Genomic DNA, 18,572 nt, shown 5'->3' on the forward strand with positions numbered 1-18,572 from the left:
GACTTAATTGCTGTTCCTCACATAAAATAGTCCATCAGCCTTCTCCATCCATTTACACTAGCTATCTATTCCCCATGTCTAGGAATCTGTCTTTTCTTAGCTCCACCTCTTAAAATCCCTGGTTTCTTTCAAGATTCTTCTGCAAAGTACCTTCTGCGAATTGCCTTTCCTATTCCTGCCAGCTGCTATTGTCTTCCTTCTAAATTGACTTTATATATTTTGTATAGAACTATATATGTATGTGGTAAATTTCTCCCCCATTAGAATATAAATACATTGAGGATATTTTTGTATCCCCAGCACTTAAAGTAGTGCCTACCACATGGCAGATGCTTAATGAATTCTTGGCTGACTGATTTCCACCAAGGAAACTATCTGTATGATCCGTTGCTTCAGGGTTTTTTTTTTTTAATGTCCCAGTCATAGTTCCATGTCTGGGTCAATGGATCACTGAGAGTCTAAGAGTTCAAATAAGCAATTCTTCGAATAGAAGAATTTGATGTTCAAATATTCCAAGGTAAAAAGCATTTCCCAAGGTGGTTAAAAAGCAGTTCAAAGAAGGAAAAAAAAAAAAACAAGATAAAAGCCACTGGTAAGGAGGTTGCAATGAGCAAAGTGGTCTTAAGGGCTCACTGCCAGAACCTTAGAGCTGATTTTCTATCTTCCTTGACTAAAGGGCCCAAATCTAGTTCCCAGATCAATACACGTATGGACAAAATTCAATCAAACTGCCCAAGGTCTGCTCCACAACTTTTTTGCTCACAACAGCTCCAGCTGTGTTGGGGGGGGAGTATTGGTTAACTCAAGCCTACCTACTTATACTAGTCACCTGGGCCACAACATTCCACCGCAAGGGCACCAACAGCAGAGTCATAAATGTCAGCTTTGCAGTATAGCAGCTCCCACACCATATTTATTGCAGAATTGGTAAAAATAGGCCCCAACAAAGGGCCATTCATTATGGACTTATACCTGTTTCCTACAGTACTGGGAAGGGAACTCACTTGCCCCAAGTCATAACGTCCCTCCATGTCAGAGGTATTAACTATACCATGTTGCAAACTGTGATTGGGAATAAAACTGAGTGAAGTTTATCTAGAACGACTGTGTGTTATTAAATTGGAAATTCTAGATATAAAAATAAATGAATGAGAAAGGTTATGTATAGAAGCTCTAGTAAGGCACAGAAGATAACATTTTACTCTTAAGTATTTAACCTCAATAGATATGTATTTATTTGGAAACATGATACTCTCTCTAAAAATATTATTAAATCTAATGATTTAATGTATCTAGGTATGCTGAGAGCTAAGTCAGCTTTGGCAAAGAATGCAATCTTAGGAAGTCAGAAATCTTATTGATTTCTGACTTTTTGAAGAAGTTTTAGGGCTTTCATGAATTTTAAGTTGAAAAATAAATTGAATTCAGAAATTCTCCTGTTTTAATAAAAATGTAGTGACCTTCTAAATACTGTAATTAGCCTTGATTTGTTCCTAATTGCATTTCAGATAGAAGCCTCGTCTGTTGACCTGTGTTGATTTCTCAGACAGAAGCCCTGTCTGTTGACCTGTGTTAATGTATTAATGTGTTGATCTGTATTAATGATAGTGCTGGTAATGTGTGTAAATATTGTCATAGCCCTGTTAAGCTTTGTTTTCCTGGAAACAGAAGCTGTGGACAGGAGCCCCTTCAGCCTGCTGTCAGGCAAGAGCAGGAAGAGCTTGGAGTGGAGCAGTCCCCTTGAGCTGAGACAAGAAGCAGGAGCAGAGAGCTGCTGGCATGTGAATGCAGGCAAGAGCTGGGAGCAGTCAGCAGAGAAGGAAGCATGAGATTTGGAAGTCAGCCCCAAGTCAAGATAAAAAAGGACTTTACTTGGACACTCTATATTTACTGAAGAGATCATAACTTGCTGTGACTTAGGGACAAATGGTGTTTGGATTTTCTGCTACCCCTTAAGGATGATATGTTGTGCTAGGGAAGACCCTGGCCTGGGACCCCCCTGCTTGTGTAAACAAGTATTTTGAGGAATGCTACTGAATGCAATGAAATGTGTCATATGACATCCTGAGTGTTATGTGATATGTGTGTACATACACGCGCTCACGCACACACATACACACACACACACACACACGCACACGCACACACACACACACCGAGAGATATGTTTTGCTTAAGGATGTTGCTATGAGTGTTACGATTTAGTTTACTGAACAATGTTTAGTTCTGCACAGAGAGTTCATTATACTATGCGATTAGACCCTTAAAATTATTCACAGCAGCAATCCTCAGGTGTGCTGTCATGACTGGCTTTACAGGTGTCCAAATAGAGTAAGTAAGTAATTCCAAATTGTATCAAATATATAGTAAAACATGTTTAGTTACTGACCATGCTTAAATGAACTGAATATTACACCTACATAGACTACTGCTCTCAAATTCTCTTTAAAACCTTGTGCAATTTGCTTGCATTTCAGGGAATGCTTTATATCCATATCTTATTCTTCTTTAAAGTTAATCCTTGTCTTTAAAACAAAACTGAAGATATTAAAAGATTTTAAAGACCTTATCTTATACATAAATATGTAATTATAAATAGGTAGATAACAAGGCCAGATACTCATTTACTTATTCAGGGTATGGAATCTCGGTGCTAATGTATTACAACAATTATATGAAGGTGTGTTGGTAAGCAAAATGGGCTCTTAGCACTTAGTTGGCTTTTGTTTCCTTTGAGTAATTCAGTGTATTTCAGAGGCAGGAAGGGTTCTGGTTTGTATGCATTGAGTTTAAGATGTCTAAGGAACATCCACTTTGAAATGTCCAATAGAAAAGAAGGAGAGAGGGAGAAGGGAAATGAGCATTTATTTAAGTGTTTACTGTGTTTTATCACCCTTGTCTTAATTAGGATTTGAATCAGCAAAATTTTTCTTTGAGCAGAGGAGGTAATTTATCAGGAGACTGGTCACTGAGTCTTTGCTATTCCATGAGTGCATTCTTGTCTATCTTTGTGTCTGTTTGGAGTGCTTCATTGCTCCATGTCCTTGTCTCTGTGTGTCTATAGCATAGTATTTAGTGGTCAGCCCTATGTTAGTATGTGCTTCTGAGTGACTTCAATTATGTGCTTCAGCAGAGAGCATAGAAGGGTGGAGTTTTAAAATAGTTTGACCAGTAAGACTTTGCCAGTAAGGTCTTCTGTGTCTCCTTTGTCATATTATCTATGTTTAAAGTCAAACAAGGAGATTTATTTTCCTGAAGAACAAGAGTAAAGAGAAAACTTCTCGGAAAAAAAATCTTAGTCTTTTAACTGTGGCCAGGTCAGAAGGCAGACAGGAAAGGGGATCTTCTCCCCTATTTACAGAAATTTACAAGTGTAAACTAATTAATGGGGCTAAAATGTTAATTCTCTACTATGGATCACTAAATCATGGTTTGTACAAATGCTGAAATATTCTAAAGAGTTTGGGGTTAACATTCTTTGAAATTTTGTTCTAAGAAAATTAAGAAAATAACTGAGTGTTGTAGACAGACTTACTATTTTACAGTGAAGAGAGAAAGAAAGCAGTTTTGAAAGTAGTATTCAGTGAAGTTTCAAGATTTTTTTTTCTTTTTATGTATATGAGTGAATGTATATCCACCTAGGAGAATATAAAGCGAGCCAATTTTTTTGCTTTTTCCCTCATGGTCCAGTCAGCCTGGAGTTGTGCTAATAGAAGCATGCTCCTAGGTCACATCTGAGAATCTTTTTTGTTTTTTTAATAATGGTAACTAAGAAAAGTGAAAAGAGAACAGCAAAAGAGATTGCCTTAGAAAGAACACCTGAGCCAGGGAAAGCAGAAAATTAAAAAGCACTTAGGACATCTAAAAACATCTAACTGCAGGGAAAAGGGTCGTATTGCCCAAAATTGTAGAAGGAAAAAGCAGGGCCCCAGAAATGAGAAGGGGAATAGCAGCAGTAGGGTCTCTAAGGAGAAATAAATAATGTATGGAGGAGAAAAGGGGTAAGGGCTGTGGCCATCAAAGATAGATTTTCCTTTTTCCAGACCCAAAGAATACTCACTACTCCTTACTTCTTGCCAGGTGCTCCCTTCACTCCTAAGAGTGTCACATTGTGTTTTTGAGAACGAGCTAAGTGAAAATAATGAGTTCTCAATTTTGAAGCTCTGCCAGAAATCTGACACTTTACACGTTTCCATTAGTAGTCATAAAACCCATATGTGATTCAGTTGAAATATGACTTACAACTAAATCAGAATGTGGTCTTGAGGGTGCTCCCCTAGTAGAATAATTTTGGTATATTGGGAACCTAAATGAGAGATTGCCACTTTAAATTTTTGACAGTGGATTAGCTGAAAATAGTAGGCCTTATAATATGAAGTACTTAAAATAATTGGGCCTTGTAAAGACTAATACTAAATAATTGAAATTATTACTTAAGTATTGAGTATGATATCATTTGGGAATATAGATTCAGACATAATTTAATTAATTCTGGTTTCATTTTAAGTGGGTGGGAGAATTATGATCAGTCAGACTTTATTCTATTTGACACTGAGAAAAAGTGTTGGGAAAATGTATGGATCAGAAAATTTGCTGATTGTGTAATCGTAAAACAAGTTAACTCACTTTACCCATCTGCAATGCATATGGAGATAATGCCTAACATTAATTCGATAAGCCATTGCATTAGTGATATCATTAGCAAAAGTAACTTTTAAAATTTGGATTATATTGTTAAAAGACTGAAGTAAATGTTTGAAAATTATCTATTTATAAGCATAATAGATAATAGTAACAATTATCTTCAAAGTTGGTATAGCAAAAACCCCTTAAAATGCCCTCCTCTGTGAAATCAGAGTCCCAAATACCTTACCAACTCTGCTAAACCTAATAGAAATAAGTGACCTAGAGGCATTACATGTAATCTAAGACATAATTTGAGTTAACCATTTAATAAGTGCTATTTCAATCCCAACTGAGCCCTTGTCACTTCTTTGTAAATTCTCATGTTATTTTATAGCTAGCATTTATAAGGCACTTTAAGATTGCAAAGCATGTTCCATTTGATCCACACAACAATCTTGTGAGGTAGATAGTATATTATCTCCATTTTAGAGATGAGGAAATGAAGGCCAGGAAAAGTAAGTGACTTCCCCAGAAAGTATCCGAAGTAGGATTTGAATCCAGTTCTTCCTGGCTGCAGGTCCAATGCTCTATCTACTACAAAACTTAATAACCTTTTGATTGTTCATTTGTACCCTTGTCATTTGCTTTGGAATGTATTGAGATTGAAATCTTGCACGTAACATGTGAGTGCAAGTTGGAGCTAATAGTTAAACTATTTTTTTAAATAGTCTAATATGAAAGTATTTACAAGAGATAGGATGTTTTCAATGTGCTATTATTATGTATTGTGCTACAAAGTAAAACAACTGCAACATTTTGTTATTGTTGTCATTAAGTTGTCAGAAGTGTTAGCATGCAAGGTGAAATCTGGGGATTTTGGAGTTAATTTTTTTTATTACCTGTGATATCTTATTCCTTGTAAAAAAAAATTATGCTGATACATCAGCAATCTACCAACACCTCATATATTAAATCAATTCTATGTGGCTATAGATTACTGGAAATGGAGGGATAGTACTTTGAAGGCTGGATCCCAGACTCATTTCCCTCATTCTCAGCTTCTCCCTTTTGAATAGGTGAAGTTGTCCATTCATTAGATCATGGACTTGGCTCCTATAACCACTGAATAATGCTAAGTTATGATTCATAAACTGATTGTTCCAGAAAGATCTCTGACCTGTACCTAGGGTCAGAGTTAAGAATTCTTGTCCTTACACACCTATGGAAGGTAGATCTGTAATGTTTAGATCTAGATTTGATAAAACAGCACCAAACTTTTTTAACATTTGTCCTTCCTCTCTTATGGTAAAATTCACTAACCAATGAAGAATGACTATGTCTGAAACAGTTAAAGGAAATCAGTTGCTTCAAATTTCTTTCTGTCCCCCAATAGCACTACTCAACATGTCAGTGTATTGTTAATGTGTTTTTGCTTAATTTGAAGATCTTCCCATCCATTAATCGGCCCATGTGACCTGCTTAAGTCACATGGAAGCCTAAGTTACATGTGGGTGGAGGAGCTTGCTGCATAGGTGGAGCAGAGCCAGGAGGAAATTGGTCAGAGCAGTTAGAGTGGAGGGAGAGAAAGGAAGTGGGAAAGCAGACAGCTAGGATTGTGAGTGTTTTTTGTGGGAAGGCCCAAGCTGGGGAAAGGTTTGGGATTGTGATAATGTGTATTAACTTCTTTGTTGCTATGATGGATTCGGTTTTCTGGTGTTGGGATTTGGCTTTCTGGTGTCTGCATAAATATTTTGGTTTTGTCTTCTATATGGAGAGTCTGTTATATTTTGCGATTCAGAACTATGCTGGCATATTCATAGTTACCGTTGGTGCTGTGAATATTGCCTTGGCGATACGGTCAGTCATATTGGAAAGTCTAAAAAGATGAAATGAGTTGATCCTCTCCCACTATGAGGACCTTTTAAAGACATACAGAATGATTTTACTCAAATGCGAAAATGTTAGGTTTTTTTTAAATACACTTGTAAGCATTTGCTTATATTCAGGATGAACTGAAGCTTTTCCTTTTAAGAAAACAAGTTATTAAAAGACTTGTAAAGGAATTTATTCCTAGATTCGATACAAACCCTCTCATAAGTGACCCAACTTACAGACTAGATTGTAAGGAAATTTTGCAAGACTTTTCAGATTCAATATCATTTTCATTACCTACCCTGGCTCTACACAAGTAATAGAAGGACAAAATGGAATTCTTAAGAATACCATAGCTCAGACTTGATTTGTGCTGATATTGGACTTAAGTGATCTAATATTCATCACTCTCATGCACATTAAGAACACTGTAAACATAAAACATACCCTATACATGAGATTTTCCTGATGGCTTATGCAAATGCTAGTCAGCCCTCTAGTCCTTCTACTAAAAAGAATTCCAATTAAAAGATTAAACCATGCTGAATTACTATAAGGAACTAATGAAATGTATTGTCTTATTTACCAACAGATACCAAAAGTTATTCCCTGACTACCTGATAGCTCCTACTATAAATTCCAACAGGGAAACTGGGTCTACAAATAGGACTACTCATTGAAAAATGCCCTTATAACCTTCTAGAAAGATCCATTCTAGGTCCTGCTTACCATCGACATTGACAAGGCCATCAGACATGGATGGAACTGCAAAGGAACTTACTCATCCTTGGTACTAGCCACAATACCCCCTATGATTAAGAAAAAGAAATTCAAAACAATATACTAGCCTGCTAATCCCATTTTCCTCTGATGCTCCAGCCTGAGACTCTGCCACTCCAGAGCTTCTCCACCAGTAACAGCAGCTCTAGACTTTCTCACCTATTTTTTTTTGGAGGGGGGAAGGCAAGGCAATTGGGGTTAAGTGACTTGCCCAAGGTCACACAGCTAGTAAGTGTGTCAAGTGTCTGAGGCCATATTTGAACTCAGGTCCTCCTGACTCCTGGGCCAGTGTTCTACTCACTGCGCCACCTAGCTGCCCCACCTTTCTCACCTCTTTGATTATCCTGGGTAAAATCTGTGCCCTAGTGCACACCTTCATTGATCAGTTTGGATTTATAAAGACTAACCTCCACACTGTCTTGGACCATGTAGTCCTCTACATGTCATAGCAACAAAAGATAGGACATGGGCTCTGTTCTTGAGATTGTTCTCCTTAATAGGTATCTCATCCTGAATTTACAGTGTCATCCAAGAGTAAATCTCAATATTGATTGTTCTTTTAGTCTTTTCCCTCAACCTACAGGATTCCACATATATCACTAAAGCTTTCACACCATCCAGCTATCTATCTTCTGCTCTGAGAACCCCCAAGTACAAATTCTATTTACAGAACTATTGGAGATGGATATCACTGAGTGAAACTACTTAAGCTGAAGAGCAGGTGGGGGTGGAAGTTCAAAGGGAGGACCCCATAGTCTCCTATTAACATGTGACTATCTCGAAACTAGGTTTCATTCCAGTATAATTGAGCAGTCATATCGATATTTAAATTTTTAACTTTACTTCTACCAGTCTACTCATAAGACCAACCACAGAGAAAAACAAAGTCGCCCTATTCTCTGTTCCTGAGGTAAATCACATGAACATCTGTATTGTCCTTGAAAGAAAAAAGTTGCCTTGTTCTGCCTCCAGATTAGCTGAAAAGTTTGTAATCCAACATACTCTTCATTTTTCTTCATTCCATTCACATGAATTTCTCTGTGAACCTAATGGTGCTTTTCACTATCATGGCTTCTAATAATCATAAAGAATTTTTCTCTGACGTATATTCTAAAATTGTGAGCTGTGTTCCCCTCTCATGCATATACATAAAACAATTGGTCATCCAGATTCTGCTTGAAGATCTCCAATTATGGGAAATTCACCCTTCCTGAGACAGCACATTTCACTTTTGGATCAATCGAGTTTTCAGAAGGTTTTTCCTGACATTAAACCTAATTTTGCCTACCCAAAACTTCTAACTTTTGCTTTTAGTTCAGCCCTCTGGAACCAAATAAAACATTCTCATCCGTATGCCATGTGATAACCCTTCAGATTTTTGAGGATGCCTACCATGCTCCTACCTCCCCCTCCCCAAGTCTTCTCTTCTCCAGGCTGAATATCCCGTTCTTTCAATAGACCCTCATATAAATCGAAAGGAACTTGAAACCCTTTACCTACCGGTTGCCTTCCTCTGGACACTAGCTTCTCAATGTCCTTTTTGAAACTGTGGCACTAAGACTGATTACAAAGAATCAATTGGGGTCAGACCAGGCAGAGTACCTTCTCGATCATCTCCCTGGTCCTGGGAGCTATGTCTCTCTTCATGGAACCCATGATCACCTTACCTTTTTTGGCCACAACATTACATTGTTGATTCATTTTAAGACTATTTTCTAAACACCCTCATCCTCCCCCATCCTCTCTTTATAAAGTGATTTTGTGAAACCAAGTGTAAGACTTTACATTTTTCCTGTTGAAAACATCCCCCATTCTCCTTCCTCACTCAACCCCCTCCAGCTCTAGTACATACCAGAACCCCTACAGTTTGGCCAGTCAATGAGAAGGCCTGTCACCAGAAGGGGTGCTTTCTCCCCTTTGCTCTGTGAGAAGAGACTGTCCCACTTTTTCTGTTTGTAGCCTTCCTTTTTCCCTTATTCCTTTATTCTGGTGCCAGAAAAAGAGGTGGTCCTTTCCTTCAAGAAGTCCAACACCACTACATGTACCTTGCTCCTTATCCCCTCCCATCCATTCTGGAATATTGTTCCCACAATGATCCTGTCTCAATCTTAATTCTTTTCCCATTTACTGGTTGCAAACATGCTCAGGTCTCATCTACCCTTTAAAAACCCTCTTTCCACCACAGTATTGTCTTAAGTAATTGTCCCGTATTTTTCTCTCATCCTTATCACTGCCAAATGCCTCAAAAAAGCTGTCTACATATTGTCCCTAGCTCCTCTCTTCTTACTACTCAGCCTAATGCAGTAAGACTTCTGCCCACCACTCAGACTGAATCACTCTCTCCCAGAATTAGTTACAGACCTCTCAATTGCCGTAATCTGTGACCTTTTCTCAGTCATCATTTTTCTTAACTTCTCTTAGCATTTGACATTGAAGACTACCACTTCTGTACATTCATTCCTCCAGGTTTTTGTAACACTGATGCCTCGATTCTTTTCCTATCTCTCTGACTGTTCCTTGTTATTCTCTTTTACTGGCTCTTCATCTACAAGTCCCCTAGCTGTGGGTGTACTCAGAGCTTCTGTCCTGGGCCATATTCTCTATATACAATAACAGGTGAAAAGCCATAAATCTTAAACTCTGTGAAAGGTGGAAGCCTGGACATGGTGACCTGTTTACAATTTATATTTTAGACACTGAGTCAAAATGTAAGATATTGTGACCCATAAAAGCCAAAACAACAATATTGTGATCCATATATGGCTGGTACATGATCCATACACCAACTTAAGTTTGAGCATAACATTGGCTTAACTCCCAAGCTCATTACTAGGCAGAAAACCAAAAATATCCACCAATTAATAGTGATGCACTCTCTAGCTCCTCCTGTGTTTGTCTGTTTTCTATATATACCATGGGGATTTGGGGTTCTTCAGCGGGGATCCACAGAACTGTCTGGTTGCCTCCCCAGAATGAAGATTGCCCATTTGTAAGTATTCATGATGATTGACTAAACTACTACCTACAATCAGTCTAGAGCTCTGCAGCCTCTCTTTTGGTATAAAAAGAACATTCCATGGTTATGGGGAGGTACAGGGTTCCCTAGCCAGGGGAATTCCAGACTTGCACTTTGTCATACATAATTCTATTTTCATGAACTGTATAGTCTCACCAAACTGTTCCTCACACATAGCCCATGCTTTTACATAGCTGTCCCTCATGCCTAGAATGCTCTCTCTTCTCATTTATAGCTTCTTAAAATCCCTAGTTTCCTTTAAAGCCCAGCTCAGTTGTCACCTCTCATATGAGGCCTTTCCTGATACTCCTCCCCAGCTACTGGTGCTTCTCCACCCTCAAAATTATATTTACTCTTCATTTATTCACATATGTTTGAGGCAGTGCTTCAGTATCTCTAAAGGAAAAAAAAACTAGCTCCCCTGAAATGGGATAAGACCTTAGGAAAAGCCAACTGGGCCATGAGGGCAGGGCCTTAAGAAATATTGCTGCTACCATAGGATATTATTGAATGGGATGGATAATTGTGAAGACTTCACAGGGTATGTCTAATGGAATAGGAGAGGTTTGGGGATTTGGCTTTGTGATTTTGGAAGGTCAGGGCCTTGAACTATGGGCATGCCCTTCCCCCCCTCTCTCTCAGATGTTAGAAGATAATGAACTTCCTGTGAGCTATTTGTTCTCTACTCCAGGAAGGTCCTCCCCCTGCCTACCCCATTTCTTCTCCTAGACTTTCAGACACCACCCAGACAGCTGAGTTCTGATAGGGCAAAACCTGAATGGACCAGATCAACCTTGGTCCTCTGTGTAGTTTTCCGCCTAGACTGTAAGCCCACCTCCCAGCCAATGGTGAGAAGGGATAGAGGTGGGTGGGAATCTTTTCATTAAAGAGTATAAATTAAAATTGGCAGTTTCCCTTTTACCTCGCCTCCTCCATTATGGAGGTGTGCCCAAATCTTGCAAGGTTTATAAAATAAATTTACTTTGTTTCTCCTAAAGATGTCTCTCCTATTATTTAAAAATCCTGTCCCAAGGGGGGCGGAGCCAAGATGGCAGCTGGTAAGCAGGGACTAGAGTGAGCTCCGTACCGAGTCCCTCCAAAAACCTATAAAAAATGGCTCTGAACCAATTCTAGAACGGCAGAACCCACAGAACAGCAGAGGGAAGCAGGGCTCCAGCCCAGGACAGCCTGGATGGTCTCTGGGTGAGGTCTATTCCACACGGAGCTGGGAGCTGGGAGCTGGGAACGGAGTGGAGCAGAGCCCAGCCTGAGCGGCGTGGACCATCCAGACCAGAAGCTGGGCGGAGGGGGCCCTAACGCCCTGAATATGTGAGCTGCGGCAGTTACCAGACCCCTCAACCCACAAACACCAAAGACTGCGGAGAAGGTTAGTGGGAAAAGCTGCGGGAGTGGAAGGAGTTCACAGTTCGGCTTCCAGCCCCGGGGGCAGCGGAGGTGGGGCAGCTACAGCTGTTGTTACTTCCGGCTCCAGGCCCACCTGGTGGGAGGAATTAAGTGGCGGATCAGAGCAGGAGTGCAACAGCCTGCTGAAGATCTAAGCCCAGTCTGGACTGGGAGTTCTTGGGGAAGGAGTAGTGTGGGTCTGACAGAGCTGGCACCTCCCCCCCAAACGTGGAAAATAGAACTCATTAGTCTACAAGCAGTCATACCCCACTGAAAAACTCAAGGGTCAAGTTAGTTGGTTGGGAATATGGCCAGGCAGCGAAAACGCGCCCAGATTCAGTCTCAGACTTTGGATTCTTTCTTTGGTGACAAAGAAGACCAAAACATACAGCCTAAAGAAGACAACAAAGTCATAGAGCCTACACCAAAAGCCTCCAAGAAAAACATGAACTGGCCCCAGGCCATAGAAGAACTCAAAAAGGATTTGGAAAAGCAAGTTAGAGAAGTAGAGGAAAAATTGGGAAGAGAAATGAGAAGCATGCGGGAAAACCATGAAAAACAAGTCAATGACTTGATAAAGGAGACCCAAAAAAATACTGAAAAATACACTGAAGAAAACAATACCTTAAAAAACAGACTAACTCAAATGGCAAAAGAGCTCCAAAAAGCCAATGAGGAGAAGAATGCCTTGAAAGGCAGAATTAGCCAAATGGAAAAGGAGGTCCAAAAGACCACTGAAGAAAATACTACTTTAAAAATTAGATTGGAGCAAGTGGAAGCTAGTGACTTTATGAGAAATCAGGATATTATAAAACAGAACCAAAGGAATGAAAAAATGGAAGACAATGTGAAATATCTCCTTGGAAAAACCACTGACCTGGAAAACAGATCCAGGAGAGAGAATTTAAAAATTATTGGACTACCTGAAAGCCATGATCAAAAAAAGAGCCTAGATACCATCTTTCAAGAAATTATCAAGAACTGCCCTGATATTCTAGAGCCAGAGGGCAAAATAGAAATTGAAAGAATCCATCGATCGCCTCCTCAAATAGATCCCAAAAAGAAATCTCCTAGGAATATTGTCGCCAAATTCCAGAGCTCCCAGATCAAGGAGAAAATATTGCAAGCAGCCAGAAAGAAACAGTTTGAGTATTGTGGAAACCCAATCAGAATAACCAAAGATCTGGCAGCTTCTACATTAAGAGATCGAAGGGCTTGGAATGCAATATTCCGGAGGTCAATGGAGCTAGAATTAAAACCTAGAATCACCTACCCAGCAAAACTGAGTATCATGTTCCAAGGCAAAATATGGATTTTCAATAAAATAGAGGACTTTCAAGCTTTCTCAGTGAAAAGACCAGAACTGAATAGAAAATTTGACTTTCAAACACAAGAATCAAGAAAAGCATGAAAAGGTAATCAAGAAACGGAAATTGCAAGGGACTTACTAAAGTTGAACTGTTTTTTTTACATTCCTACATGGAAAGATGATGTGTATGATTCATGAGACCTCAGTATTAGGGTAGTTGAAGGGAATATGCATACATACATACATACATACATATATATATATGTTTATGTATATATATAAGTGAATGTGTATGTATGTATATATCTATGTGTATGTGTATGTATGTGTATGTATGTGTATGTATGTGTATATATATGTGTGTTTATATGTATGCGTATATATATATATATGTAAAAGAGAGAGAGCAGACACAGAGTGAGTTGAAGATGAAGGGAAGATATCTAAAAGAAATAAAATTAAATTAAGGGATGAGAGAACAACATACTGAGAGAGGGAGATAGGGAGAGATAGAATGGGGTGGATTATCTCGCATAAAGGTGGCAAGAGGAAGCAGTTCTGTGGGAGGAGGGGAGAGGGCAGGTGAGGGGAGAATGAGTGAACCTTGCTCTCATCAGATTTGGCCTGAGGGGGAATACCATACATACTCAGTTGGGTATCTCACCCCACAGGAAAGAAGAGGGAGGAAGATAAAAAAAAAATAAAAGGGGAGGGGATGATGGAGGGGAGGGCAGATGGGGGTGGAGGTAATCAAAACAAACACTTTGGAAAGGGGACAGGGTCAAGGGAGAAAATTCAATAAAGCGGGATGGGTTGGGAAGGAGCAAAATGTAGTTAGCCTTCACAACATGAGTATTGTGGAAGGGTTATACATAATGATACATGTGTGGCCTAGGTTGAATTGCTCGACTTCTTAGGGAGGGTGGGTAGGAAGGGAAGAGGGGAGAGAATTTGGAACTCAAAGTTTTAAAATCAGATGTTCAAAAAAAAAAGTTTTTGGCATGCAACTAAAAAGTAAGATACACAGGCAATGGGGCGTAGAAATTTATCTTGCCCTACAAGAAAGGAAGGGAAAAGGGGATGAGAGGGGAGGGGGGTGATAGAGGGGAGGGCTGACTGGGGAACAGGTCAACCAGAATATATGCCATCTTGGAGTGGGGGGGAGGGTAGAAATGGGGAGAAAATTTGTAATTCAAACTGTTGTGAAAATCAATGCTGAAAACCAAATATGTTAAATAAATAAATTTAAATTAAAAAACAAAAAAAAAACAAAAAAATGTTACTGAGAAGGTTAGATAAAATAAATAAATGAAAAAAAAATCCTGTCCCAAACATTATGATATGTGAGAAATATTTTAGGGAGACAGCTAGCCTCAAAACCAGGAGCGGCTCAGCTCTCGTGCCAATTCTGACACATACTGGCTGTATGACTACAGGCAATTCACTTAACCTCTTAGTGCTCTAGGCAATTCTCTAGGGTGCTGCCCCTGTCTTTTATATTTGTATGTATTTCCATTGGTAATATGTAAACCTTCTTGAGGGCTTGGAGTGTTTCGCTTTTATTTGTATCTGCAATGCATAGCACAGTGCCCAAAACATAGTAGGTACTTAATAAATGTGACATGAATATTAACTGCTTAACTGATTTTGTTGAGTTGTAATAAGTTATGATACCTTATAAGTTGTAATGTTACTGGATTCTGTTATAATCATTCTATGACTATTGCTCTTTTCTGTGTGTTTTTCTGCATAGTATACCTATTCCATTCTGATTACTGTTTGTACTTTGGGTACCTTTTATATTCTTCCCTTGCTAGGAAGAAGCCATTAGAATTCAAGCCAACAACTATTAACAATTAGCAACTCTAAGTGGCAACTTTCTCAGGAATGGCCCAGACAGGGTCAGGAGGCAATAATTGTGAAAACGTGGGGTTTACTTCCCCTGCTGAGAGGCCAGGCTCTCTCACCTTAACTGGGCAAACTGTGAGTCAGTAAAGGACTGAGGTGAGTACAAGTTGCTATCCCCTGAAGCCTCAGCCCAATTTAGCAAGCCATCTTGCTGGCCATTATATGGGATTTTACAATTCACATTCTTATTTAAATCTTAACACCTCATTGTGTATCCCCACCTTCCCCCTTATATTCTGTGATTTTGTAAGCTGGGCCTCCTGATTAACTTATCCTTTTATGCTAAGAAAGCTGATACCTCTGAGCCTGGCTCCATTATATTATGGAAAGTAGCTTTGGTATAGCAGAAAAAAAATATTGGATTTGTAAACAAAGATCTGTGTTCAAAGGCAGGCACTGTGTGACCTTGGGCAAGTCACTTCACATCTCTGTTCCTTAGTTTCCTTATCTATAAAATGAGGATAATCTATACCTTATGAGGCTGTTCCAAGGTTCTAATAAGAAAACCCATATAAACCATAAAAGATTGACAGCCAGGAGAGGATTCTGGAAAGATGGCAGAGTAGGTCAGAAAATTTCAAGCTCTCAAGATTTTCTTCCACAAAAGAGACAAAATAGTGCCTCTGGGTGAACGCAGAGCTGTGAAAACAAATGAGTAGGGGCAGAACAGGGGTTCTCTTGGGACAATCAGAGAAGACCTGAAGAAAAATCCCAGGAGATTTCCTCCCTGTGAAGAGTAAGCACTTCCAGGCTAGGGTCCACTTTACCAACAAGCAGCAAGCCCTGAGTTAGCTAGGTTGAGAGGCTGCCTCAGCCAGCCAAAGGAACTTTTATCCCCAGGACAGTGAAGGGAATTGTGTGTCTGAGCAGGGGAGATCTGAGGGAACCTCTGCTGACAAGGAACACCAGACTCAGCTGTGCAAACAGCAAGAACGAGAAGGAACCAGCACAGGCGCAGTGAGTTCAGAAGCAGTGGGGCGGGGATACCACTGACTGTAGGCACTTACATGAGGCTGGAGGTCTTGGTTTGAGTTCAAGGTCAGAGAGGAGAACTGAAGAGGATCAGAGGCCAGAGGCACCATTCCGCCACACCCCAGGACTATAGGTGATTATAAAAACTAAATTATTACCAAAAAAACCCCATGCACAGGCAAAGGAGAAAGAATCCAACCATAGAGAGCTACTATGGGAATACAGAAGACTGGGGTTCGTGTTCAGAGGAGGATACTGAAGCAAAGAAACCCTCTTCTATCCAAAGAGTAACGTCAAATGGTCACCTGCCCCCCAAAATTCATTGAAGAACTTTAAAAAGACTTTAAAAATCAAATGAAAGAGATGAAGAAAAAATTAAAAAGAAAAATAAGAATAATACAAGAAAAACAAGATTATGATGAGAAAGTCAACCAATTTCAAAAGGAGATCCAGAATCTTAGGAAGAAAAGGATTCCTTGAAAATCAGAATTGGGCAAGGCAAAGCCAGCAAAGTTATAAGAGATGAAGAAATACATACACACATACACACACACACACACATACACACATACACACACACACACACACATATGGAGAGAGAAAGAGAGAGAGAGAGAGAGAATGAAAAAAATAGAAGGCAATGTGAAACATCTCATAAGAAAAACAACAGATTAAGAAGAGAAAACATAAGAATAATTGGACTACCTGAAAGTTCTGATCAAAAAAAGAATCTTGATATGATAATACAAGAAATAATTAAAGAAAATTGTCCTGAAGCATTAGAATAAGAGGGGAAAGTAGAAATAGAAAAAATCCACTGATCACCACCTGAAAGAGAGCCTACAAGGAAAACTTACAGAAATATTATAGTTAAATTCTGAAACTCCAGGATCAACAACAAAATATTATGAACAATAAGAAAAAAGCAATTTACATATGACAATACCACAATTGGAATCACACAAAACCTAGTGTTAGCAATGCTAAAAGATTACTATTGAAGAGCAAAAGAACTGGGCCTCCACCTGAAAATATCATGCCCAATAAAGCTAAGCATAATTCTGAATGAAAAAATAAATGAACATTTGATCAACTGTCAGAGTTGCAAGACTGTTAAAAAAAACTTAATAGAAGATTTAATATACAAGAGCCAAGAGAAATATGAGGTACATACCAATGACAAGGGACTAAAATAAGGATAGAATGTTTACCTTTTATGTATGGAAAATGTAAAACCTATGTTTAGGATTGTTACTAGTAATTAGGTGGCTTATAAGAAAGATTGCAGTAGACTTGAATATGATATGAGTTCAAAAAGTAAAACCATTCAAAAGCAGCTAAAAGAGTAATTATCTTATACAAATGAGGTGCAAGAGGAAGAACCGATACAGAGGAATGAGATGGGGGAGAGGGGCTGTTAGTTCTGGAAACCTACTTTCAATGGGAATGGGTTTAAGAGGGGAAAATACATATACATCTAGAAGAGTATTAAAGTCTTCTAAATTTAGAAAGAAATAAAACTTTAAGGGGACAGGGAAGGGGAGAGGATAAAGGAGGGATAGGATCTTTAGAGGGGAGGGTGAGGGAATAGGTTAAAAGGGGGATATAGAAGGACCTTTAGATTTAGAGGAATGGGAGGATAAGGGAGGGAGTTTTAGAGGGCAGGGGACAGAATAGGTCAAAGGGTGGGGAACCTGCATCTCAAGGCCACATGTGGCCCTCATGCTCCTCAAGTGCTGCCCTTTGAATCCAAACTCCACAGAACAAATCCTCTTAACAAAAGTATTTGTTCTGTAAAACTTGGGACTCAGTAAAAAGGCTGCACCAAAGGACCTAGAAGGCTACATGTGGCCTCAAAGTTGCAGGTTCCCCACCCCTGTAAATCTAGACTATGAGTCTTATAATTATGACCAATGAATACTTAGGACACAGTATGTAATATCAACCTATCTTCTCATTTCTATTCAATCCCTGCTCAACATGATTATTAGCAAACTATCAAATTGCCATGGAAAAGAAAGAAATGTTAGAATTTATAATGGTTCCAAAAATTCAGTTTACTATAACGAATATCTTCAAAAGTACCAAATCATGGATTGGCAAGAGGAAATGTAGGAGAAGTAGAAGATTTTTCCTTTGTTTTATTAGTCTGACTTCTGATGCAGCGAATTGTAATTTCTTTTCTCCAGATCTTTGCTTTTGGCATCTTAGGTCGCTGTATGTTCACTGTAAAACAAAGTGTAATACTCAACATTAGTAGCAGATAGCTTTCTACTGTGATTTCTATGAAGTGCTAGATAAGTAATGTAACCAGCACAATTCAGTGTCATACTAGAGGTGATTCCTTATTACTTTGGAAATATCTAAAGCTGAATCAGTTTCCAAATTTAGACATTTGTGAATTTCAAATTCAGTTCAATGTATTTAATGACTATCATGCACTAGGCATTGGGACTAAAAAAGGAAAACAAGATAAAAATTCTTATCCTCGAGGAATTTATATTCTACTGGGATGGATAAAACCATATACAGAAAAGTATAATACAATGTAAAGCAAAGGACAAAGTATGCTAATTAAATTTGAGCAGGGAAAGAATATTCTTATCTAGTCAGGGTGGGGATGTCAGGGAATAATGGGATGTAATAATGCATTTTATAATTTTTTTAAAAATATGGTAAACTCTA

Source organism: Trichosurus vulpecula, chromosome 3 (genome assembly GCF_011100635.1).
Source record: "Trichosurus vulpecula isolate mTriVul1 chromosome 3, mTriVul1.pri, whole genome shotgun sequence".
NCBI classification, from domain to species: domain Eukaryota; kingdom Metazoa; phylum Chordata; class Mammalia; order Diprotodontia; family Phalangeridae; genus Trichosurus; species Trichosurus vulpecula.